This window comes from Odocoileus virginianus, chromosome 1 (genome assembly GCF_023699985.2).
Source record: "Odocoileus virginianus isolate 20LAN1187 ecotype Illinois chromosome 1, Ovbor_1.2, whole genome shotgun sequence".
NCBI lineage: Eukaryota > Metazoa > Chordata > Mammalia > Artiodactyla > Cervidae > Odocoileus > Odocoileus virginianus.
This window is the reverse complement of record NC_069674.1, coordinates 7,527,588-7,553,210: the sequence shown is the minus strand read 5'-3', so window position 1 is coordinate 7,553,210 and position 25,623 is coordinate 7,527,588. Positions and strand designations below refer to the sequence as shown.

General features: G+C 48.3%; 1 long non-coding RNA gene across 1 annotated transcript in view; it reads left to right on the top strand.

The window, feature by feature from the left end:
• The first annotated feature begins 3,542 nt into the window (after positions 1-3,542).
• The window catches only part of LOC139034435 (uncharacterized), a 44,223-nt gene continuing 22,142 nt past the window's right edge, over positions 3,543-25,623 (top strand). Inside the window, exon 1 of the long non-coding RNA XR_011486949.1 lies at positions 3,543-3,811. This is a non-coding gene — a long non-coding RNA (uncharacterized lncRNA). The remainder of the gene's footprint in view (positions 3,812-25,623) is intronic.

The window sequence follows — 25,623 nt, the reverse complement described above, 5'->3', positions numbered from 1 at the left end:
CCATGGAGCAAGGAGCCTGGCAGGCTGCAGTCCACAGGGTCACAAAGACTCGGACAAGGCTTAGCAACTAAGCACGCATGCACGCTCTTTCTGATGAACTCCTAGAGGTGGGATTCTCTGTCAATTGGCATATGTATTTCATTCACAGTGCCAAAGGGGTCCTGCCAAAGATTTTACCAATTGACACTCCACACACCCTCATCAACTCCAAGCCCTGGCATTTTTCCATAACTGCCAAATGAAGAGGTAGAAAGTGTTATCTGAATATTAATCTAATTTACTTTGATTTGCATTACATTGATTGTGAATGAGGGTGAATAGCTTTTCGGATATTTTTCTTAGTCCTTTGAGCACTCCCTGTGGATATGAGCAGTTATGAGGCTCTTGATTTTTTTTTCCACCTGGCACCAATTCATACTCCACCAGCAGTCTTTGGGGATGCCTGATTTCAGAACAGGGATGTATCAGTGTGAACTGGACTCAACAGAGGATGATCCAGCAGGAAGACCACTAGGTCTGGGTAAGTTTGAATGGAAGGGCATTTTCACCAGGGAAACAGGGAGTGACAGTGGGCATGTTTTGGAAGCAGAGGATAAAGGGTCTTGGTGAGAGCAGGGGGCAGTTCGCTGGGACTGACCAGGAAGAATATGAGATGAGCAAAGGGACCTTGGGATGGAGAGACTTGTATTAAAGCCAAACTGCTTATCCCACAGGTGATGAGAGGCCATGATAGATTCTTAAGCAAGGGAGTAATTCACAACTGCCGTCAACTTTCTTGCTTGATCAAAAATCTAAATTCTCAATATGTTTTGTTGTTGTTGTTCAGTTGCTAAGTCGTGTCCAACCCTTTGGACCCCATGGACTGTAGCCTGCCAGGCTCCTCTGTCCATGGGGATTTCCCAAGCAAGAATACTGGAGTGGGTTGCCATTTCCTTCTCCAGGGGATCTTCCTGAATCAGGGTTTGAACCAGTGTCTCCTGCACTGCAGGTGGATTCTTCGCCACTGAGTCACCAGGTTCTCCATATTTCAGATTAAACTTCACCCACTTTACACTAACGGGGATCAGGGAAAGAAAGGAAATGACATCCTTTGGACAGTTACTTGGGAGAAGATCTTAAGATCTATTTATTCACAATACCAGGCATCCCAGTGAACCTACTGAGCCATTTTTTAACAACTTCTTTAATAATATCTTGACTGAAACTCAGTTCGTAACTTACCCCTGCCCTGTCTTTTACTGCTGCCTCTTGGTTCTTCCTGCATACACTCTTGCAGAGCCTCAGAGGGCCCCAGAGGCCGACGGAGGAGCACTCAGCACTCGTAAAGGATGCCTTCCTTCCATAGACCCTCATAGCCCACCCCTCCCACCCCCACCCAGTGGTATTGCCTGTCTCTCAAGATTCTTTGTGTGGCTGTGGGTATTCCTCTGTAATGCAAATTCCCTGTTATCCTCCTGAACACACGCACAGCCAGATTTAATCTACTAACCACGCTTGTCAGAAGCAGGTGGGCCTTTTTGTGGCTCTCCTCTGGGTTAGAGGGAAAGCCAGGAATATGAAAAATGTGCTTGTAATCATATTTGCTTGGACTCTGATTCACATGTATCCTACAAAGCTGAAAGAAGAAACTATTAAGAAACAGTCAAAAAAAAAAAAAAATATTGTGGCAACAGCAAAGACCTAAGGTTCTCCTTTTTCTAAGACCTCTGGGATGGGGGGTGGTGGGGCGTGCTGAACCAAGCGAGAAATGAGATCACAGGTGGGGAGATTAAGTCAATTCCAGGAAACAAGCCAAGTCGCTTCCTGGTTCAAAACAAAAACCTTGATTAAACGAATTTAAGAGCCCCCGGGAGGGGGGAGGCGTGGGGGGAAGAGGGGGTGCTCTTTGTACAAAGTGTAACTGTGGCAGGCGTGCTGTTCAATCAAGTCTGCAAACATTTATTACAGCCTGCAGTGTGCCAAGCATGGTTTTGAGCCCTGAAAATCAGTGTCTTCTCTCCAAAACCCATCCCATCAGGCAGTCAGGACATAACACAAGAATAACTCTAATACTCAGGAGTCTGTGATGGTGGTTTGGTGGTTCAGTTGCTAAGTCGTGTCTGACTCTTGCAACCCCATGGACTGTAGCCCGCCAGGCCTCCTCTGTCCATGGGATTCTCCAGGCAAGAATACTGGAGTGGGTTGCCATTCCCTTCTCCAGGGGATCTTCCCAACCCAGGAATCGAATCCGGGTCTCCTGCATTGTAGGCAGATTCTTTACCATCTGAGTTATGAGGGAAGCCTGTAGTAGGTGCTAACTTAAAGGTTCTAACAGCAGTGAGGTGGGGGAAGAAAACAAGGAAGGAATTGTGGGACAGCCAGGGCAGTTGAGAAGGTAAGAATTAACCCAGCGCCAAATGACTGACTCAACCCTTAGAACCATTTGGCTTCATCTCGTTCATCCTCACCTGTAATATGAAGATGACAAGCTCTTCATCATGCTATTCTTCAAAGGATTTTAAAAACAACTATGTGCCCTTCCCAGTATAGTGCCTGGCACATAGAAAGTGCTTGGGAAAGGTTAATTTTCATCAGGGCAGCCCTCAATCATTTTATTTCTAATTATTATACTATCAAACTTTTCTATGAGCACTGAATATTTATTTTAAAACTTTCCTTAATCAGGGGTTAACCTTGAAAACATTAAGTGAAATAAGCCAGACACAACAGGATGAATACTGTATGATTCCATTATATGCAGTATCTAGGCAAATTCACAGACATAGAAAGTAGAATAGAGGTTCCGGGTGGCCGGGAGGGCGAGAGGGATGCAGATACAGAAGCGAGTGTGCTCAGTCGTGTCTGACTCTGAGACCCCCAAGGACTGTAGCCCACCAGGCTCTTCTCTGCAAGGGATTCTCCAGGCAAGAACACCAGAGTGGGTTGCCATTTCCTCCTCCAGGGGATCTTCCCAACCCAAGGATCGAACTGGCATCTCTTGTGTCTCTATGGCTTAGGGAGTGGGGAGTTTATTGCTTCCTGAGTACACTGTTTCTGCTTGAGTTTAAAGTTTGAAAGCAGCGTTGATGGATGCACAACAATGTCAAAGTACTAAAGGCCGCTGAATCACACTTACAAATGGGCAAAAGGGCAAGTTTTTATGCTGTAGATGCTCTACCACAATGAGAACATATTTCCCTGTGGCTTCCCACCATGGAGGGATAATACAAACTAGCAACTGTTTCCTAGAGAAACTTCTTAGAGAAGAAACTTTATCCCCTGAACCACAGGCTGAGTTCTACAAACAGGTACTATGGGATGGTGGTTCTAGAGAGTTCGCCATAACCCTTCAGGCCAGTTTCTTGGCTCCCCTCTCTCCCCACACAGAGCCCCACTTAGAAGTGATCCACAGACTGGAACTCGCGTCCCAAGCTGTTAAGGCGCAACAGAGACACTCTGCTGGGGCCGATAATTCCCCTAGGCGGGCCCTCCCCCGAGGATGCGGCGGCGATGGGAAGGATTTACCCAGGAGTCTGTGCGTCCGCGGGCCTGGGGGGGCGGGGCGGGCGCCATGTCCTCTGCTTTCCTGGGAGAGACGGAGAGAAGCGGGGATGTGCCTTGGGTCACCTCTGCTGGGGCTCCCGGTCCAGTCCATCCTCGAACCCTGTTTCCGTCTGAAAGCTGACCACACCTCCTCCTAATCCAAGCTTGAGACTTCTCTACTTGGCCATTTTTCCAGCGCAAGATAGCCGGGCCACCGCCCAACAGAAGGGATGGACTGGTTTCCTTCTTGTTCTTCTGTGAGGCTAAACGGGTCGGAATATCAGAACAGGTACTTTTCCCGTTTTGTCTGAAAAATCCAAGAAAAGGTGTGAGGTTGTTCACGGGGCAAGGTTGTGTATTCGGCTGATATGAATCAGGTGCTATGAGAAACGGCTTCTGGTGGGTCTTACCCAGGGTCAGGGTCCTGGGTTCCCACAAGCGCTACCCCTGGGAAGTCCTGTGACCTAGTGTGGACCCGGTACCCCAACCCCTCCTCTACAAAACGCTTCAAATATCCCTTCCAGGTCTACAATTCTGCAGCAAAAGTCTGTAAAATTAGTACCAGAAAGAAATAGAAATGGTTGCATATTTTAGCCTGAGCACCGTTTTACAGATTGATGGGTTCATGAAGTTAGCGGAAGGTATGCGTGAGGTCCGCTGCCGCTCAAAAGCCTGTAAACAGGACAGGTTGGTGGAAAGAAAAGTTTGCTTTATTTCAGTTACTGGCAACTTTGATGGGGGGCGGGCGCGGAGAGAGGGTGACAGACATCTGTCCAAAGGCCGACTCCCCCCACCTGACAAGCAGGGCGTGAGAGCTTTTATAGACAGAATTGGGGGGAGGCTTCATACGGAAACAGCACAGTCATCTCTAATAGTCATCTTCAGTTGGTCATCAGTGCTCTGACTAGCATCATGTTGGTTTAGGTACAGTTAGAACAAAGCTAGTGGAGGTGATGGAATTCCAGTTGAGCTATTTCAAATCCTAAAAGATGATGCTGTGAAAGTGCTATACTCAATATGCCAGCAAGTTTGGAAAATTCAGCAGTGGCCACAGGATTGGAGAAGGTCAGTTCTCATTCCAATTCCAGAGAAAGGCAATGCCAAAGAATGTTCAAACTGCCGCACAATTGCACTCATCTCACACACTAGCAAAGTAATGCTCAAAATTCTCCAAGCCGGGTTTCAACAGTACATGAACCATGAACTTCCAGATATTCAAGCTGGATTTAGAAAAGGCAGAGGAACAAGAGATCAAATTGTCAACATCCACTGGATCATCGAAAAAGCAAGAGTTCCAGAAAAACATCTACTTCTGCTTCATAGATTGTGCCAAAGCCTTTGACAGTGTGAATCACAACAAACTGTGGAAAATTCTTCAACAGATGGGAATATCAGACCATCTGACCTGCCTCCTGAGAAATCTGTATGAAGGTTGAGAAGCAACAGTTAGAACTGGACATGGAACAACAGACTGGTTCAGAGGGGAAAGGAGTATGTCAAGGCTGTATATTGTCACTCTGCTTATTTAACTTATATGCAGAGTACATCATGAAAAATGCTGGACTGGATGAAGCACAAGCTGGAATCTAGATTGCCGGGAGAAATATCAGTAACCTCAGACATGCACATGACACCACCCTTATGGCAGAAAGCAAAGAAGAACTAAAGAGCCTCTTGATGAAAGTGAAAGAGGAGAGTGAAAAAGTTGACTTAAAACTCAACATTCAGAAAACTAATACATGGCATTTGGTTCCATCACTTCATGGAAAATAGATGGGGAAACAATGGAAACAGTGACAGACTTTATTTTCTTGGGCTCCAAAATCACTCCAGATGGTGATTGCAGCCATGAAATTAAAAAAACGCTCGCTCCTTGGAAGAAAAGTTATGACCAACCTAGACAGCTTATTAAAAAGCAGAGACATTTCTTTGCCAACAAAGGTCCGTCTAGTCAAAGCTATGGTTTATCCAGTAGTCATGTATGGATGGGAGAGTTGGACTATAAAGAAAGCTGAGAGCCGAAAAATTGATGCTTTTGAACTGTGGTGTTGGAGAAGACTCTTGAGAGTCTCTTGGACTGCAAGGAGATCCAACCAGTCCATCCTAAAGGAAATCAGTCCTGAATATTCATTGGAAGTTCTGATGCTGAAGCAAAACTCCAATACTTTGGCCACCTGATGTGAAGAACTGACTCATTGGAAAAGACCCTGATGCTGGGAATGATTGAAGGCAGGAGGAGAAGGGGACGACAGAGGATGAGATGGTTGGATGGCATCACTGAGTTAATGGACATGAGTTTGAGTAATCTCCAGGAGTTGGTGATGGACAGGGAAGTCTGGCGTACTGCAGTCCATGGGGTCACAAAGAGCCGGACACAACTGAGCAACTGAACTGAATCTTTAGTTCTGGAGTGCACTTGTTCCCATTTCTTTGCAGTCAGTCCTTGGAACTGTGACAGCTCAAGCCCTGGGTACAGTCTGATCATCATGTAGTTAACTTCTTTGTCTGGGATTTTGGTATCTCTAAGACAGCTCACAGGACGTGGCTCAGAATATCATCTACAGCCCTTGAGAAAGAACTAAAGGCCCTTGACCATGCTTAGTGACTATATTATTATCATTTAGTCTCTTTAGACTATTTTGCTCTTTTTGAGCATTTCTCACTTCTCTGATTAAACTTACTCTTTGACTAAAGTTTTCCACCGGCAGAAAGTAGGCAGAGGACCTGGTGGGAAGGGCAAGGACCATAGCTCCGTTTCAGTGACTCAAAGCTGCTTTGTGCTAAATCGCCTGCTACCAGGTGTCTGGCATCAGATAGCAGCAGGTACCTTGGTTCTCAAGGCCTCCTGATCCTGGCTACAAAGCTCAGGCATGCTGCTTGAGATCCAATTATAACCCTGAGTTGGCTCATTTCCCTTTTCATCAACATGCTGTTGAAAAATAAGTATGTGGCGATAACTTTAGAACCTTCTCTGGCTAGATGAGCTATGAGTAATTCTGGTTTCGTTTTATTCAAATCTTATCCTTCAATTTTTATTATGATACCTATTTCAAACGCTGCCTGAATACCTCCTAGAAACCATACCTGTCCCGGAATGGCACAGGAATTTCAACCTTCAGACTCACTTTCCTTCTGGGGCAGAACAAAGAAACCCTTCAGGGAAGTTGAGACCCATCACTGGGGCTGAGGTTTGGAAGGATGTGAGAGTCACACACAGAAGAGCTGGTTCCTACAAAATTAACAAGGGGAGGGACTAAAACCTTGACAAGCGTAGAGGCAAACAGCACAGTCATGGAATTACTGGCTAGAATGTGACGAATGTTCTCCAACCCGGGAAGGACTTACACGCCACCACAGGCAGGGACACGATGCTGTCGTATTTCTCTGGTGTCACTGGGATAGAGCTTCTGCTAGGTGCGCCTTCAGTAATGGGGGCTTCATGTTGATGATTTGGTGTGGACTCGAGCCCACTGCAGAGACCGTGGGACGTGGTCGCTGTGGAGGGCTCTCCTGAAGCTAGCAAAACATAGGTCCTGCCCCACCTGCCGTTACCCAGGAGGGGATGGTCATCATCAGAAAAGCCCTGACCAAACTCTGGACAGGGGCTGAGGGTAGGAACAAGGACTCTTCTGGTTATGATGTGACTTCGGGGTGAGAGAGAACCATCCTGGGCAGCCAGGGGCCGCTGTTTGGTGAGGTTAGCAGCCACTGCACTTTGTTCCAGAAACATCAACATTGGTGTAGCAGGTGTGAATGTGCGATGGCCTTTGACTCAGGGGGGCAAGATGTACAACCAGACTTTTTCTGCCATAAGGAGCTCTCCATGCTACCTGGGAGCAGAAAATGCAATCCAGTCACTTTCTGATTCAGGGTCATGTCTCCCCGAGGCAGAGTCTAAATTCCAGGAGTGTTTCCAACACCTCCCATTTTCTATGGGCTTCCCCAGTAGCTCAGAAGTGCAGGAGACAGAAGTTTGATCCCTGGGTCAGGAAGATCCCCTGGAGAAAGAAAGACATGGCAACCCACTCCAGTATTCTTGCCTGGGAAATCCCATGGACAGAGGAGCCTAGCGGGCTACAGATCTTGGGGTCACAAAGAGTTGTACACGACTGAGCATGCATGTCGCTGCCGGTTTCCCGATGGCCCCTGTGGGTGATGTACTACATCTCAAGTCCCAGTCATCAGCTTGTCTCCAAGCCGGCACTGGCTGGGTAGACACCTTGTTCTTATCTGATCCCCGTCTCTCTGCTAATACAGCCCCTTGTGCCCACTGACCTCTCCTCACTATGTGCCCTACTCATGGGCACAAGGAAGCCTGGACTGTTCTCCCCGGCTCTGAGTGTTCTAGACATGCGGACAACAAGTGCCAAGACCCCAGGGCAGGACCCAGCACATCCAGGGAGACTGGGGTGACTGGAGAAGTGAGTGAGGAAATGGGGCAGGAGGGAGCTAGGAGCCAAGTCACACTGGGCCTTTTAGGCTGTAGTGGAGATTTTGTATAAATGTTTGCAGAAGGCCACTGGAGGACTTTGAGCAAGGGAGGAATGTATACACAGTCACCTTTCCAGGTGGGACAAAAGTAGATGGCATGACACTAGTTGGAGGGCTGTCCTGATAGTTGAAGTGAGAAATGACAACAGCTTGAAATAAAGTATAAGTAGAAATTGTAGAAGTAGTAGCTGGATAATACGATATATTTTGTAGGTCAAGATAGTAGATCTTGCTGTTGGATTTAAGGTGTGAAAAAAGGAGAAGAATCTAAGGTTAATCCTGGATTTTGAAGGGTGGTGTCATTGATTGGACTGGCACAGACCAGGGTCGGGGAGGGGGGAAGTGGTGCGTTTGGAGGAGAAGTTGGCAAAGGAGGGGTGGGAACCGAGAGGTCTGTGGCCTTCTCCCTGTGGGATGGTGATTAAGCTTCTCAGTAGTAGAGGAATATAAGAGACGGTTTTGTGCCCATTAGCAAAGCCTAGTAAAATAACTTAGGAAAGAGAATTTAAGGGGTGCTTGATTGCAAGATATGCTGGGTTCATGGGAAAGATGAAACCAGATCACTGGGGCCAGCGGGGCAGAGGGCAAAGTTTTCTCTCCCCTGAGACCTGTCTCCAGGGAGGTGAACAGGCCCAGAGAACTTAAATCGGCCGGGTCTGGTTTTCAGCCTGCTGAGCTGGGACACAGTCTCCTGCCTGCATATTGGCACACCTTGCCTTGCAGGGAGCTGGGCCCTCTGCCTCTACCCTCCTGGGGGCAGCTAGTTGAAGGCCTGATCCAAATGGAGAGGAGACCAAGGCCATTTGTGCTTCTAAACACCAGCTTGACCCTCTGTGGAATGTTGAAGGTAGACTCAGTCAGGCTCCAGTTCATCACACCCTCTGGGCAGCCAACTCCCCCACCCACTGTGACTCAGGTGCCCTCTGCCCCCGGCCAAAGTCCTGAGTCAGCGACCCCAGGCAGTCTCTGACATTCTGAGGCTACACGATCTCTTGAAACATTTGGTGCAATTAAAACAGAGGCTTGATTTTCACATAATGTGTCAAGTCACAGGTGTTGTGGGATATGGGACCCGCCTGTGGCAGAAAAAGTCAGAATGTGTTTATTGAAATATACACTACTGCATGTAAAATGTGTTGGAAGAATCGGACATGACTTAGCTGCTAAACCACATGTGTAAAATCGATGGCTAATGGGAAGTTGCTGTAAGCACAGGGAGCTCAGCTTGGTGCTCTGTGACAACCTAGTGGGGTGGGCGGTGGGAGGAAAATTCAAGAGGGAGGGGACATGTGTATACCTATGGCTGATTCATGTTGATGAGTGGCAGAAACCAACACAACATTGTCAAGCAATTATCCTCCAATTAAAAATAAATTTTTAAAAGAAAACTAACGGGGGAGGCTAGCTGCCTCCAAACTTTCTTAGGAAACTTGTCCTAGTCACTGAAACAAATGACTGGCATAGATGACCATAAACATGCTTCTGAGAATTAACTGGGAATATCAGAAGCCCTTGCACCTGGGTTTCAAGCCACTCAGCTGGAATTAGGATGTCCGTGCAGCTGCTAGCAAACAAAACTAGAAGGTCTCCAGAGAATGTCCTAATCTTGCTTCTAGTTGATTAACTGATGAAGTTCTCTGACTTTCACCAAGAAAACCTCTGGAGGACCTTGTCCGTCCTCTCCTCGTGACTCACCTGTCTTGTAGACAAGGGAGCCCTCTGCTCCTGGGACAGTCTCTTACTCCATCCACAGCGAATGTGGGGGGTTGGGGCACCATACAGGTCTCCTGGGGTGACTGGCCGTGCCCAGAGACCGTCTGCGCACTAAGCGGCCTTTCCTGCTTGGAGAGGCTTCTTGATGGAAAGTGACAGCCCGAGGGATTGTGCAGAACCTGTCATCAGGGTGATGCTGAGAGATCGGCCTCTGTGTGCAGGTGCTGAATCCTATCTCAGAGGCAGGAGTTCTAGGTGAGGTAGAAAACAATAGCTTTATTGCTCTGCCAGGCAAAGGGAGACACAGTGGGCTCCTGTCTCACAAAACTGTGTTCCAGCCTGCGAGGTTGAGGAGCAAGCTCCAGGCGTTGGTGATGGACAGGGAAGCCTGGCATGCCACAGTCCATGGGGTCGCAAAGAGTCAGACAAAACTGAGCCGCTGAACTGAACTGACTGAACCTGTGAGGGTTTGGTGAGGAGTTTTACAGCAGTGGCTCAAGGACAGCTAGGGTTGCTGATAAGAGTAGGGCCTGTGCTTCTCTAATGTGGTTCCAGGTAATCTCTTGATGAGCTTCTCTGGCTTCTTTAATCTGGCCTCAAGAGATCTTCTCTGGGGTGAAGAATGTGGACATCTTTCATTTATTGGGTTTTAGTTCTGTGAAGAGCTCAAAGATGTCAGTTCAGTTCAGTCGCTCAGTCATGTCCAACTCTTTGTGACCCCATGGGCTGCAGCAGGCCAGGCCTCCCTGTCCATCACCAACTCCCAGAGCTTGCTCAAACTCATGGCCATCGAGTCGGTGATGCCACCCAACCATCTCATCCTCTGTCGTCCCCTTCTCCTCCTGCCTTCAATCTTTCCCAGCATCAGGGTCTTTTCCAGTGATTCATCTCTTCACACCAGGTGCCCTAAAGTATTAGAGCTTCAGCATCAGTCCTTTGAATGAATATTCAGTACTGATTTCTTTCAGGATTGACTGGTTTGATCTCCTTGCAGTCCAAAGGACTCTCAAGAGTCTTCTCCAACACTGCAGTTCAAAAACATCAACTCTTTGGCACTCAGCTTTCTTTATGGTCCAACTCTCACATCTGTACATGACTACTGGAAAACCCATATTCTTTGACTAGATGGACCTTTGTTGGCAAAGTAATGTCTGCTTTTTTAATATGCTGTCTCGGTTGATCGTAGGTTTTCTTCTGTGGAGCAAGGATCTTTTATTTCATGGTGCAGTCACCATCTGCAGTGATTTTGGAGCCCCAGAAATAGTCTCTCACTGTTTCCACTGTTTCCCCATCTAATTGCCATGAAGTGATGGGACCAGATGCCATGATCTTAATTTTCTGAATGCTGAGTTTTAAGCCAACTTTTTCACTCTCCTCTTTCACTTTCATTAAGAGGCTCTTTAGTTCCTCTTCACTTTCTGCCACAAGGGTAGTGTCATCTGCATATCTGAGGTTATTGATATTTCTCCCAGCAATCTGATTCCAGCTTGTGCTTCATCCAGCCTGGCATTTTGCTGATGTACTCTGCATATAAGTTAAATAAGCAAGATGATAATATGGTCTTGACGTACTCCTTTCCCGATTTGGAACCAGTCTGTTGTTCCATGTCTGGTTCTAACTGTTGCTTCTTGACCTGCATACAAATTTCTCAGGAGGCAGGTCAGATCATCTGGTATTCCCATCTCTTGAAGAATTTTCCACAGTTTGTTGTGATCCACACAGTCAAAGGTTTTGGCATAGTCCATAAAGCAGAAGTAGACGTTTTTCTGGAATTCTCTTGCTTTTTCTGTGCTCCAACAGATGTTGGCTATTTGATTTCTGGTTCCTCTACCTTTTCTAAATTCACCTTGAACATCTGGAAGTTCTGGTTCATGTACAGTTAAAGCCTAGCTTGGAGAATTTTGAGCATTACTTTGCTAGCTTGTGAGATAAGTGCAATTGTATGGTTGTTTGAACATTCTTTGGCATTGCCTTTCTTGGAACTGGAATGAAAACTGACCTTTTCCAGTCCTGTGGCCAGCTGAGTTTTCCAAATTTGCTGGCATATTGAGTGTAGCACTTTCACAGCACCATATTTTAGGATTTGAAATAGTTCAACTGGAATTCCATCACCTCCACTAGCTTTGTTCATAGTGATGCTTCCTAAGGCCCTCTTAACTTCACATTCCAGGATGTCTGGCTCTAGGTTAGTGATCACACCATAGTGGTTATCTGGGTCATGAAGATCTTTTTTGTATAGTTCTTCTGTGTTTTCTTACCACCTCTTTTTAATATCTTCTGTTTCTGTTAGATCCATATCATTTCTGTCCTTTACTGTGCCCATCTTTGCATGAAAATTTCCCTTGGTATGTCTGATTTTCTTGAAGAGATCTCTAGTGTTTCCCATTCTATTGTTTTCCTCTGTTTCTTTGCACTGATCACTGAGGAAGGCTTTCTTATCTCTCCTTGCTATTCTTTGGAACTTTGCATTCAGATGGATATATCTTTTCTTTTCTCCTTTGCCTTTTGCTTCTCTTCTTTTCTCAGCTGTTTGTAAGGCCTCCTCAAACAACCATTTTGCCTTTTTGCATTTCTTTTTCTTGGGGATGGTTTTGATCACCACCCCCTGTACAATGCTACTAACCTCCGTCCACAGTGCTTCGGGCACTCTGTCTATCAGATCTAGTCCCTTGAATCTATTTGTCATTTCCACTATATAATCGTAAGGGATTTGATTTAGGTCATACCTAAGTGGTCTAGTGATTTTCCCTACTTTCTTCAGTTTATGTCTGAATTTGGCAAAGGAGTCATGATCTGAGCTACAGTCAGCTCCAAGTCATGTTTTTGCTGACTATATAGAGCCTCTCCATTTTTGGCTGTAAAGAATATAATCAATCTGATTTCGGTGTTGACCATCTGGTGGTGTCCATGTGTAGAGTCTTCTCTTGTGTTGTTGGAAGAGGGTGTTTGCTATGACCAGTGCGTTCTCTTGGCAGAACTCTGTTAGCCATTGCCCTGCTTAATTTTGTACTCCAAGACCAAATTTGCCTGTTAGTCCAGTAACCTCTTGACCTCCTACTTTTGCATTCCAGTCCCCTGTGATGAAAAGGACATCTTTTTTGGGTGTTAGTTCTAGAAGGTCTTATAGGTCTTCATAGAACCATTCAACTTCAGCTTGTTCGGCATTACTGGTTGGGGCATAGACTTGGATTACTGTAATATTGAATGGTCTGCCTTGGAAACAAACAGGGCATTCTGTCGTTTTTGAGATTGCACCCAAGTACTGCATTTCAGACTCTTATGTTGACTATAAGGGCTACTCCAATTCTTCTAAGGGATTCTTGCCCACAATAGTAGATATAATGATCATCTGAATTCAATTTGCCCATTCCAGTCCATTTTAGTTCACTGATTCCTAAAATGCTTCTGTTCACTCTTGCCATCTCCTGTTTGAGCACTGCCAGTTTACCTTGATTCATTGTATGCATCCCTTGAGGTGAACCAGCACCCTGCCCCAGGGCTGCTCTACTGTTTCTCAGCCCCTCCTCCCTTCCCTGATGAGCAACTGTTCCGTGATTAGAATCTGCCCCCTTGGAACACAGGGAAGGCCTTGGAGGCTGGACAGAAAGGCTCCCAGGTCCAGGAGCCCCATGGGGTCCTGCCCAGTTTAAAGGATAGGAGTTAAAACAGATTAGTTCTTGTTTGTGATTTTTGACCTTCAGTGTGATTACTCAAGCTGACCTTCCCCTGGACCTATGTCATCCTTTCCAAGAGCCTTATTTCCATCTATGTCATCTGGGCACACTGCCCAGTGTAATTTTTTATTTAATCCTATGTATAGGGACTAACTTAGAGATAACAGCCATAAAAGATTATAAACTCCTATTAAAATTTATATGGTTATAAATTTGGTTCCCTCTTCTTCCACAGCTGTTGCCTACAGAATGCTTTTAAAACTTATTTGCAGTCATACCTTTTTCTGTTTATTTCTCCCAAATCCTTCTCAGTGAGAAGCCACAGAGCCCTGACAGCTAAGTCACCCTTTGTCAATTAGACGAACACCCAAACTTGCCTTTTTCTGGGGCCACCAAGCATATCAGATTTTTTGTGAAAGGAGCCCCTAGCCATTCTTTCCAGCCTGCCCACCACATTACTCTGCTGTGGCTGCCATCATGAAATACCACAGACCAGGCTTCCTAACTGGCGCTAGTGGTAAAGAACCCACCTGCCAATACAGGAGACACAAGAGACTCAGGTTCGATCCCTGGGTCAGGAAGATCCCTTGGAGAAACAACGGCTACCCACTCCAGTATTCTTGCCTGGAGAATCCCATGGATAGAGGAGACTGGCGGGCTATAGTCCCTAGTGTCGCGAAGAGGTGGACACAACTGAAGCCACTTGGCAGGCGGTAAACGACAGAGATTATTTCTCACAGTTCTGGGTTGAGGCTGAAAGTGCAGGATCACATATCGGCAGGGTCGTTTCCTTCTGAGATTTCTCTCCTTGCCTTGCAGACAGCTGTCTTCCCTCTGTGCGTGTCTATGCCTTAATCTTGTCTTCTTAGAATGATACAGCCCTATTGGACTAGGACCCATAATAATGACTTCACTGTAATTTGACTGCCTCTTTAAATGCCATGTGGCTCAGACGGTAAATAATCCACCAGGAAGGAATGCAGGAGACCTGAGTTTGATCCCTGTGACAGGAAGATCCCATGGAGGAGGGCATGGCAACCCACTCCAGTGTTCTTGCCTGCAGAATCCCATGGACAGAGGAGCCTGGCGAGCTGCAGTCCATGGGGTCACAAAGAATTGAACACAACTGAGTGACTAACCACAGCACATATCTAAATACGTCACATTCTGAGGGACTGGGGATTAGGATGTCGACATAGGAATTTGGGGGGACACATATCATCCCATACACTCACTTTACAGTAGAGAAACTGCTCCTTTGAAAGACCCTTTTTCCAAGCAGCTCCTCCATGGAAAGCCACATTTCAGTTCCAGCTTACACAGCACTTGCTGCTAACAGTGCAGAGAGCCAGTCAGCAGGGGAGGCAGCGCATCCCAGAGGGTCAGAGCGCCACAAGAACCTTCTGAGTCTTGACAGGCGTTCCCTCGAAGACTGCAGCATGGACCAGCTGCCTTTCTCAAAAACTAAGTAGGAGCATGGACTCTCCAAGAGCTTTCTTCTCGAAGGCATCACGTGTCTTTTCCGCTAGAAGGCGTCTTCCCAACCCAGGGATCGAACCCAGGTCTCCCGCATTGCAGGTGAATTCTTTGCCATCTGAGCCACCGGGGAAGCCCCATCACATGCTCCAGGCTCCAGAATGCTCTGTGGTCTCTAGAAATCTGTCTCTCCTCTCCAGCTTTCCCTCTATGGTGCTGAAACCTGGTTCCCCACCACTGGAACCGGGTGACAGAGAACTCCTGTGAGAAGAGGGAGGCAGCCACGCTGACTCCACAGGGCTGAGTGGTTGCCGTTTTCATCTCTGATAAAGCGGACAGTGTGGAGAGAGCGGTCACTGTAACCCAGAGCTGTCTCTTCGTGTGACAGTTCCTTCACCCACGTGGTGATGCCTGTTGTTAAAAGGTGAAGACCGTACTCAGAAGTGAGTGTGTTTCTCAGGGAACTGTGTGTTCTGACCACCCTTGATGAACTATGCGGTGGGGGATATTTACTCAGGCTCTGGGCCTGTTCTCTTATCTGACAAATGGGAAGTACTCAATAAATCAATACTCATAAAGTGATTTTCAAGGAATAATGGTCCATCAAATATTATTATTTTTATTAAAACAAACTTCAGGTATGAGAGTTTTAAAGACAAGGGTATTTCCTTTAGGTGGGCTAAGCTGGATAGTTTTCATGGAAAAAAGTTTTTTTTAGTGGATCTAAGCAGGATTTGTAAGGTTAGGCAGGCAAATTTCCAGAAAAAAGAAGTGAAAGTGTTAGTCACTCAGTCGTGCCTGACTCTTTGCAACCCCTTGGGCTGTAGACCACCAGGTTCCTCTGTCAATGGGATTTCCACACAAGAACACCGGAGTGGGTTGCCAATTCCTTCCCCAGGGGATCTTTCAAACCCAGGTCTCCTGCATTGCAGGCAGATTCTTTACTGTCTGAACCACCAGCGAATCCCAAATATGAGGAAAGGGCATTCCAAGTGGGCTGAGCTGTGCGAGTAATGATGTGGGGGCAGAAAGCAGTACCCTCTGAATTGACAAGAGCCGAGAATTGCACCCAAGTGGGGCTTCTGACTTCTTCCAGTGATCCTTATAGCAGTGAAACCAGAAAAAAAAATCCAGACTTTCACTGTGGACTGACCACATTGCAGGCTGTGCCTTTATGCCTCATCTCCAGGGGCCCTCTCAGCCCCCCAGTTAGGAAGCACCCCACTGCCCAGACCACACTTCTAGCAAGAGGGGGAAACAGCATTTGAACCCACTTGTTCTAAACAGCAGAGCCCATGTGTTTGAACGGAACTCACAGGAAGGTAAATGCTAGACAGACCAGTGACAGGATAAACCACACAGAAAGAAAGATGAAGACTGGGCAGAATGCATGTCAGCAAGGGCCATATGGGACTCAGAGCCCGGCAAGGTCAGGGGCAAATCAGTGTCCACGATTTCAGGAAGAAGGGCTACAGGAGAAGCAGCAATGGAAGTGAAGGTGCAAAACTTCAGCCCCCCTTCAGCCCCGTCCCCCCAAACACAGGGAGACACACCCTCTCTGCACATCTGATGCTACAGGTCACACGGGGCAGAGTGCACTGACTCTACACCTGCTGCTGCCGAGTCGCTTCAGTCGTGTCTGGCTCTGTGCGACCCCATAGACGGCAGCCCACCAGGCTCCGCTGTCCCTGGGATTCTCCAGGCAAGAACACTGGAGTGGGTTGCCATTTCCTTCTCCAATGAATGAAAGTGAAAAGTGAAAGGGAAGTCACTCAGTCGTGTCCAATTCTTAGCGACCCCATGGACTGCAGCCCACCAGGCTCCTCCGTCCATGGGATTTTCCAGGCAAGGGTACTGGAGTGGGGTGCCATTGCCTTGACAGCCATCATTTGAAGTCCAGGGCTACATAGCTTATGACTGTTCATCGCAGGGAAGAAGGAACTAGATTACCTCGTCTCCACTGATTTCAGAAAACCCCAGGTTAAACACCGAGAGGAGGTTATAATAAAGAAAAGTCCTGCCCCTCAAATGCCTTCCCTTTTCTCTAGAAGCTTCCAGTTAGAGCAAGGTCAGAGGAGGCTGAAGTCCCACCTCAGGTAGAGTCTGGCTGGCTTCTTCCCGGCAAGGTACTTCAGTGGCCTCAGGCTTGGTCATCCTGGCCGGTCAGTTTATTTGCACAGTTGAAATGTGTTCTAAAATTGCAGAAATTCATAGCGATGGAGCTGAGTCTCTCATGTGTCCTCAGATCAGAGGGCACTTGGGGTTCCTCCGAGTCAGCCCGTGTCCCAGAGCTGGACCGGCCGACACCGCAGCTCCTGTGGCTGTGTCCCACGAGTGATGATGCTGTCACTCCCGCCCTGTGTGTGTCCCATGATTGTGTGTGAGTGTGCGCACGAGTCTTCTTGGCCAGACTGAAAACAAAAGAAAAGAAAATCAATCACTTCTATTCCCACACAGGCTCATGTCAACCCCACAGTGAAGATCAAAATCTTTGCTGTTGTTCAATTGTGTTTAACAGCAGTCCACGAAATTTAATATTCGTGTTCAATCAAGAGTGTACATTTTAAATGTGGCCCCAAGCTACGGGGCTTCCCAAGTGGCACTAGTGGTAAAGAACCCACCTGCCAACGCAGGAAATGCAAGAGTTCAGTTCCTGGGTGGGGAAGACCTGCTGAAGGAGGGCGTGACAACCCACTCTAGTGTTCTTGCCTGGAGAATCCCATGGACAGAGGGGCCTGGCGGGCTACAGTCCACGAAGTCGCAAAGAGTCAGACACAACTGAATGCAACTTAGCACGCACACCCAAATTACTCTGTTTTTTTATTTCCTCTTTTTATTAGTGCTTCCAAATTTCTCCACCATCTGTTAGTCCATCTTAATTTCTCCACAGTGAGAGAGGTTTGGAGCAAGAGGGAGCAGCCCTGAACCTAGGAGGTGGCCCCACACTAGTCAGGCTGGCTCTGCCCTGTTATACGGGCAGTGGCACAGCATGCCAGCCTCGGAGCTCTGTGACCCAGGTGGAATGAGACAGGGACAAGGCCACCCCACCTTCACGTCCAAACACAGACAAAAATAGGGCTGTGGTCCAAACCACCCCTGTACTGGTAAATACGGTGGCCACTACTCTCAGTGGTTCACCACCAGCCTGGATCTAGCCCATCCATCTTCCTGTCCCATCTGCTAAAATGCCTTATCACACCTGCTCCCTGACATTATCCCGTCTAGAGCAATGCCCCACTGCCTTGAACCAGCCCTGAGTCACTGAACATAAGCCCGAGTCCCATAACAAGTCCTCCCTAGCCATCCCTGGCTAAAAAAGCCCCAGGTTTTCCATGTTGCCCGTTCCCCATCTCCGCAACAAACAGTAAGCCTGACTTGCTGAAATATAGGTGTGTCCCTGCAGTTTCCTGCCCCTGTCTGGGGGTAAAGGAGGTTTCACAGTCCTTCCACGTTGAATGCTGTTTTTCAACTTTTATGGAAGAGCCTCAAATCGAGTTTTCAACATTTTCCATCTAAGTCTCTGCATTCTCAACTTCGCGTTCAGTCATTCAGTCCGCAGACATTTGTTTGTGTCTGCTCTTGTGGGTTTCTGTCTTCCACATCCCTTGGCACCCAATTCTGGAGACAAATCCAGCCCCAGGTTCCCACTGCCCATGGACTTTGTAGATAACAAAGTGTTAGAACCAGAAGGGACCTTCCTTTTATTAATACAAAGGGCTACACTGACACCCAAAGTTAAGCCATTCATTCTCTCATGGGCTTGCTTTCTATCTGCAGCAAATGAGCATCTTGGGCTGGGTCCCCAGGAGCAGACCCTCAGAAGAGGACTGGCCTGCATGTGATGACGTATTAAGGACGTGCTCCCAGGAGAGGAAGTGTGGGGACCAGACAGGGATGGGAGGACTAAGCCAACCAAGCGTGTGGTGACCAACACAGCCTGAGGTATATTTAACCCAGCTGTCCCCAGCTGGGGTGATTCTCCCCACAGGGGGCATTTAGCAATGGCTGGAGACATGTTGATGTCTCAGGCAAGCGGATACTGTTGACATCCAGTGGGCAGAGGCCAGGTGATGCTAAACATCCAACAGCCCACCACTAGGACTTACCCAGATGGAAATGTCCATGGTGCCGCCTGCAGTTGGGAGATTCTGGCGAACAATGATGACAAAGAAGAACAGGGAAGAAGCCTGAATTTGCAAGGGAAGTTCAGAATCAGCTGAAGCACTTGACTGCTTTGCAAATTCAGCCAGCACTTTTATTCATAGCTTGATTGCATTACTCTCTGATAAATCCGCCTCCTTTTTTTTTCAATTCCAAGCTTGACCTTCAAGAGAAATCAGCACAGTGCAGTAGAAAGGGCAGAGAGAGAGCTTGGAGCTGACTTCGAACTTCAGCTTCATCATTTACCTAATAGTTTGTCCTCAGTTACTTAAGCTTTCCACACCTGGGAGGTGGAGAGCACCATTCTAGCCTTTAGAGGGTTGTGAGAGTTAAAAGGAAGCAGTGAAAAAGAGTCTGGAAAGTGGTGGGCCCTGCGTTACTGAGAGCTGTTAGGAAGGGGACAATAAAACTACTGCTTGTCTCCAGAGTCCTGCCAACCACTGGGTCACTAGTCTAGTGCCCATGCAGGGAAGGACCACCCCAGTGAGGGATGCCCCAGTACAGGTGAGTCAGAGAAGAGATGATCTTGTCTTCATGGAACCTGAGTTAAACACGCCAGTTAGACTTTAGCTCTTTGGGTAGGGCAGCAAATTTAAAGTGTTTCTGGCCATATTCTGAGAAATTTCACGCACGAAGGCTCTGTTCCCAGCTCTAGTTGCAGAGCAAAACTGTTCCACGTTGTGTGGTTTTGTCTCAAGAGAACTGACTTGGTTCCCAGGCTGATGGCTGTGCAGTACCCAGGACATGCCAAGCCATGTGTCCCCGCATCCCGCGCTTGCAGTGACTCATCCGGGCCCCTGCCCCCCTCCCTTGGGGGCCTCCTCTAACCTGTAGGAAACAGGGAGCCAGCTGGAGAGAAAGGGGACCCTCCCTTGTCTCCACAGCTTCAGGGTACTTCTGCAGGGACCCTCAAGCCAGCCGCACATGCGTGGCTTTGCAGACACAGCATTTCTGGAGCTCTGGGGGGACTCGAGGTGACCGACGTGAGTCACATGGTCTGTGACAGATGTGACCCTGGAAAATGCCAGCATTAATGTTTAATAATATTTGAATACCTGTCCAGTTTGTGTCACTTGGCACAGCGGGCACCCGGGGCAGCTGGCTGCATGTCTCCCCGGGGTGTGGGCGGGTACGCGGATTGTAGGAGATGCCCCGTCAGCCTCGTGTGCAGCAGTCATTGAGACGTGGGACTGGGGGTCCAGAGTCACCAAGGGAGACCTCCACAGCGCTGACTACACGGAATCCACTTCGTCCAAAGGTAGTTACAGGTGCTGCTGAAAGGTACCCGCGGGGTGACGGCCACTCAGGGCAGGGGCGACATCCAGCAAATAGCAAATGGATCTCTTTATCAAAACAGGGCCGTCAGGGCTCGTTCCGGGTCTTGGGTGGGAGCAGAGAGCACCTTCTGTGACTTTCTGTGCCCCTCCCCTCCACTCCCCGCTCCCCCACCCCCTCCGCTGCGCCCGCCCTGGGGCTTGCGCTTTAGGCCCTCAGCAGCCCCCTAAAGCGCCACTCAGCTCTCGGGTCCCAAGACCCACACAGTCCTCTTTTTAGGTGCTTTTGTTCACCCACGTGGGCTTACAGCCGCCTTCCTCGGGCTGCGTGTGTAAATGGTTCTTGGAGAGGCTGGGCCGATTGCAGTTGCCCAGAACAGCTTTCTAGGGGAGGGCTCGGTTCTGTTGATAAGAGAGAGAGCTGGAGCGATCCAAGGTGACTGAGCTAGATGCTCACTTTGGGGGACACCCATCCTGAGCTCCCCCCAGAGCCTGGTAAGGGCCCCTGGAAGTGATCCTCAGCCGCTGGAAGGGCCTTGCGACCCTCAGGAAGCTTTGTCACCTTTGTCAGTGCTCTCCCACCGGTGTCCCCACCCCCGGGCCAGGACCAGGGGAGGCAGAGAAGCTGGGACCAGGGCACAGAGCCTGAGGGGCGCTGGCTGTCAGGGCTGGGCCAGCCGGGCCGTCCTGAGCCCAGGGCGGCTCCTGGGTGCAACCTGGGTGCCTTGCTGGCCTTTTCTTCCTGCCCGACCATCACGCCCCCTTTCTTCAGTCCCTCCCTTTCGATCTGATAACATTATGTCAGAGTTCCGGGAAAACTGAAGGTGTCCAGGAGGCCCTCTTGTGTAGGAGGCCATTCATCAGCGGTCAGTGGTCCAGTTACATTTTGCAAAATGAGAGTCTCCCCAGCCCAAGTCAAGAGTCACTTTTCGAACATGTCCTTTGTTTAAGGCTTGTTTCTAGTCTGTGGGAGGATGAGCAGACCACCCAAGCAGAGGACCATCTCTCCCACCCAGGGCTCAGGGTTAGGAGTGGAGGCTGGCGGTGGGACGCTAGGGGCGGGGGAGAGGCTTGGGGGTAAGGGTGAGGCTGGGGGCCTGTTTAAGGGGCCCACGTGCAGGGAGCACCCACAGGCTAGCGTCCCAGAACTGAGCTGGGGGCAGTGGGCTGCACCAGCTGTCTCCCCTGCCAACCCCAACTCAGACCACACACAGATCGCTTAACCACTCAGCTGCGTCTCAGTCCCCTCGTTGTTCAGTCCCTCAGTCGTGTCCGACTCTTTGCGGCCCCATGGACTGCAGCGTGCCAGGCTTCCCTGTCCTTCACTATCTCCCGGAGTTTGCTCAAAACTCATGTCCATTGAGTCAGTGATGCCATCCGACCATCTTGCCTTCTGTCACCCCCTTCTCCGCCTGCCCTCAATCTTTCCCAGCATCAGGGTCGTTTCCAGTGAGTCAGCTCTTCGTATCAGGTAGCCAAAGGATTGGAGCTTCAGCTTCAGCATCAGTCCTTCCAATGAATAATCAGTCCCCTCATGGAAAGTGGAAATGACACAGTCCCCATGTAGTGTGTGCGAGCCTGGGTTCTTCTGAGAAACAGAACTGATAGGAAGTGCAGTCGACCTTTGAACAACATGGGGGTCTGGGGAGCCAGCCCTCTGCACAGTGGAGAATCCTATTATAACGTATAGTCGGTCCTGCCCATCCTGGGTTCTCCGTATCCATGGTTGTGCATCTGTGGATTTGACCAGTCACAGATGGAGTGGTACTGCAGTATTTGCTGCTGAAAAACATCCCTATATAAGTGGACCTGCTCAGTCCGGACCCGTGTTGTTGAGGGTCATATGCACATACATAAAGAGATTTATTATGCAAGATTGGCTCCATGGTTAGAGAGGCTGACAGGTCCCAAAACCTGCAGCTGGTAAGCTGGAGACTCAGGAGAGCTCATGGTATGATTCCAACCCACATCTGAGTTCAGAGGCAAAACCAATGTCCTAACTTAAAGACAGTCAGGCAGAGAGAGTGGCTTTCCTCTGATCAGACTTTTTGTTCTATTCAGGCCTTTAACAGACTGGCTGATTCTCCAGCCCTGGGAGAGCAGTCTGCTTTCCTCGGTCTGCAGACTCAAATGTTAATCTCATCCAGAAACACCCTCACAGACACACACAGAATCATCTTTGATGAACTCTGTGGGCATCCACAGAATTAAGCATCACAGAGTGGTTGAGAGCATCGAAGGCTATAACACAGAAAAGGCATCAAAGCCAATCGATCCCCACCAGTCCTGGGTATCCCGCAGGGAGCCTATACCAGGGACCCCCACCTTTCTGAAATTCTGCAGGACTATGCTGTGGTATTTTTCAAGGCTTTTTTCTAGTTATTGTTATTCAGTCACTAAGTCTTGTCCGACTCTTTGAGACCCCATGGACTGCAGCATGCCAGGCTCCCCTGTCCTCCACTATCTCCCAAAGTTTGCACAAATTCATGTTTTTTCGTAAGCTTTATTAAACCTTTGCTTATCCTAATGTCCTCTATTCTGGAACGTAGACCAAGATGCTGTCTTGATTAGCTGTTTGATTGTTTTAGTTTTGATGTAGACTATAATACATTGTATGATGCTCTCAAAGAGCTCATGACTCGCAAGTTGTTCTGGCATCTGGATAGATTTGAACATTCTTGGAAATGAGCACCTTCTTTCATGGGCACGTGGTCTCCTTTGGTGGAGGGGGCACCAGGCTCCCTGCTACTTGTCTTAAGAGAGTAGAGAACAGGCCTCAAGATGCCCAGCCGCCCAAAGCCTCTGGACACACAGTTTCCACTGGGATAGTGTCTGACCTACCACTGGGTCCTGCAGCCAAGTGTCATAACTCCCACCAGAATCTGAAGAAAGATGGGCAAGACTTTGGTGGGGGGGATGGCTTGTGAGTCTTTAGACAGGTGGGATGTGGGGAAGGAGTAGAAGTGATGCCCACTTTTCTTGGGCAGAGACTATAAGGACATTTGAATTAAATTGAGATGTCACTCACTCCATCTGAAATAATCAGTCACAATAAATCGTGTTTGATCTAGATTTAAATGATATGAAGGTGGTAGATGAAGGGATTGAAAACACAGCAAAGGGAGTTTGCTCTGGTTCTTTTCTGGTCACTTGATAATTTTTCGCTTTAGTTTATCCAAACAGGATGCAGCTCTAGGTCCTTGAGGATGGTTTTTGTTTTTTTTTTTTTTTTAAGCAACGCTTTAGGAATAAAACATTAGCTGATCATGAGTTCCCTTTCCAGATGTGTATTCTCATGAGTTTTACATCTCCACTGTAGGCATGTCTGTTCACACAGTCATGCTGTTGGACATTTTTCACTAACATGAATCTGTAGCTGCCCCTACTCCATATTTCCATGTGTGACACAGTGTCTGTGGAACAGAAGTAAAATTGCAGTGCCATCTTCAGGAAATGAAAAGTCTCTCTTTATAAAGCCCTCCATATGTAGCTCCAAGTGACCTAAAACTGTCCCGGGGTTTGAAGATAAATCTCTCCTTAACGTTTGGAGCAGAGTAGGTGAGGCAGAGGATAAACACGGGGCAGCTCCTTGCCGTGAAATGTAATAAATCTTCCAGATAACCACAGAGGCACCAGGATTTAGTGCTCTGGGAACCAGAGAGGATACAGCTTCCTTGTTTTACAGCTGTAAATTTTATGACAGCTGGCTGGAAGAGAGGAAAACTTGAAAGGAGGAATCAAAGTTGCCTGGATCACAAGTGAGAGGCCACTGTTTTCCTGAACCTTCGGTGGGCTGGTAAAGCCAGCAGAAAGCCTGTCTGGTTCTGGATGCTGGCTCCTGGCCTGGCAGGAGTTCATGCTTCGAGCTTTGGTGTGTCTGAGGAAGCGTACATGTGTGTGTTTAGATACGAGCATTGGAGAGACTGTGACAGACCACGGGAGGCTGCAGAAATTTAGGCCACAAGTGGATAAATCACAAGGCTTGGCTTCAGAGAACCAGAGAAGGTTAGAACCAGAAAGGAGTGTCATTTACAGATGAGCAAACAGAGGCCAGGAGAGCAAACTCCCCCAGCCCAGGGCCACACAGCGAGCAGATGCTTGGGAATTCCAGAAAGGGAAGCCTAGAAGGCCTAGAAAGTGGTCCTGTCCTTATGGAAGACTCCCGGGAAAACGGCCAAACACTTAGCATCTGGACTGCCTCTCAGATGGACTTAGTTCCCGAAGAATCAGAGGTGGGGGGTCCTTCCCCTTCCCCTGCAGTTTAGAGAACAGCTTCTTCTCACCCTCTTCTTGCATGGTCTCCCCCACCAGGCCAGGAGCCCACGGAGCTTAGGGAACACGCCCGAGCCCACTTCCCCATCCAGACCCCCCTCCAGAGACCTGGGACTCGAACCCCTGCCCAGACAGCCCCCAGCCAGCCTCCAGGGCTCTCTTACGTCTCTTACACCCTCAGGGTAAGCAGTGTGAATGTCGGCCGGGAAGGAAAGAGCTTGAGTGTGCAGCCCAGGGTGTGAACACACACACTCACATACAAGCCTCTCCCAGAGGGAGACAAAGCGGGGAGGGGTCAGGCCACATGGCGGTGCCAGCACCCTGTTCTCACACCAGGATGTGTGATCAGAGGGCTCCGAGGAATCTAAAACTTCTCAAGTTGAACTTGGCATTTCAGGGCATTAGGAAGGTGTATTCATCAAAGTAGAAGGCTAGCACATAGTTTTAAGTATTTGCATGTTAGATTTATAACTTTTAAATATTTAGACACATTCATACTCTTGCCTGGGGCTTTCCAGATGGCGCTAGAGGTAGAGAACCTTCCTCCCAATGAAGGAGAGATAAGAGACCTGGGTTTGATCCCTGGGTCAGGAAGATCCACTGGAGAAGGAAATGGCAACCCACTCCAGTATTCTTGCCTGGAGAATTCCCTGGACAGAGGAGCCTGGTGGGCTACAGTCCTTGGGGTCACAAAGAGTCGGACACGACTGAGCACACAGGCACACATACTCTTTCCCTGGGCCCAGTAAATCGGTAAGAACCTGATTCTTCGTCTGGATGGTTATTCAAAAGACATCATCAGAGATGCTAACAAAGCTTCGTGCACAAAGATGAAATCTAAAGTGTATTTTATAAGAGCAAAGAAAAGTCTTAAAAGCCTGATATTAAAGGACATTATCAATTAAATTATATCCTAGATGTAAGATCATGCTAAGATTTTAGTCTGAAATGATTGAAAGGGAGAAGTAGGTCATGGAGGTGGGAGGATTTGCAAATCAAGAGCTTTGTTTCAAATCCACTGTGTTCAAGACACCTATAAG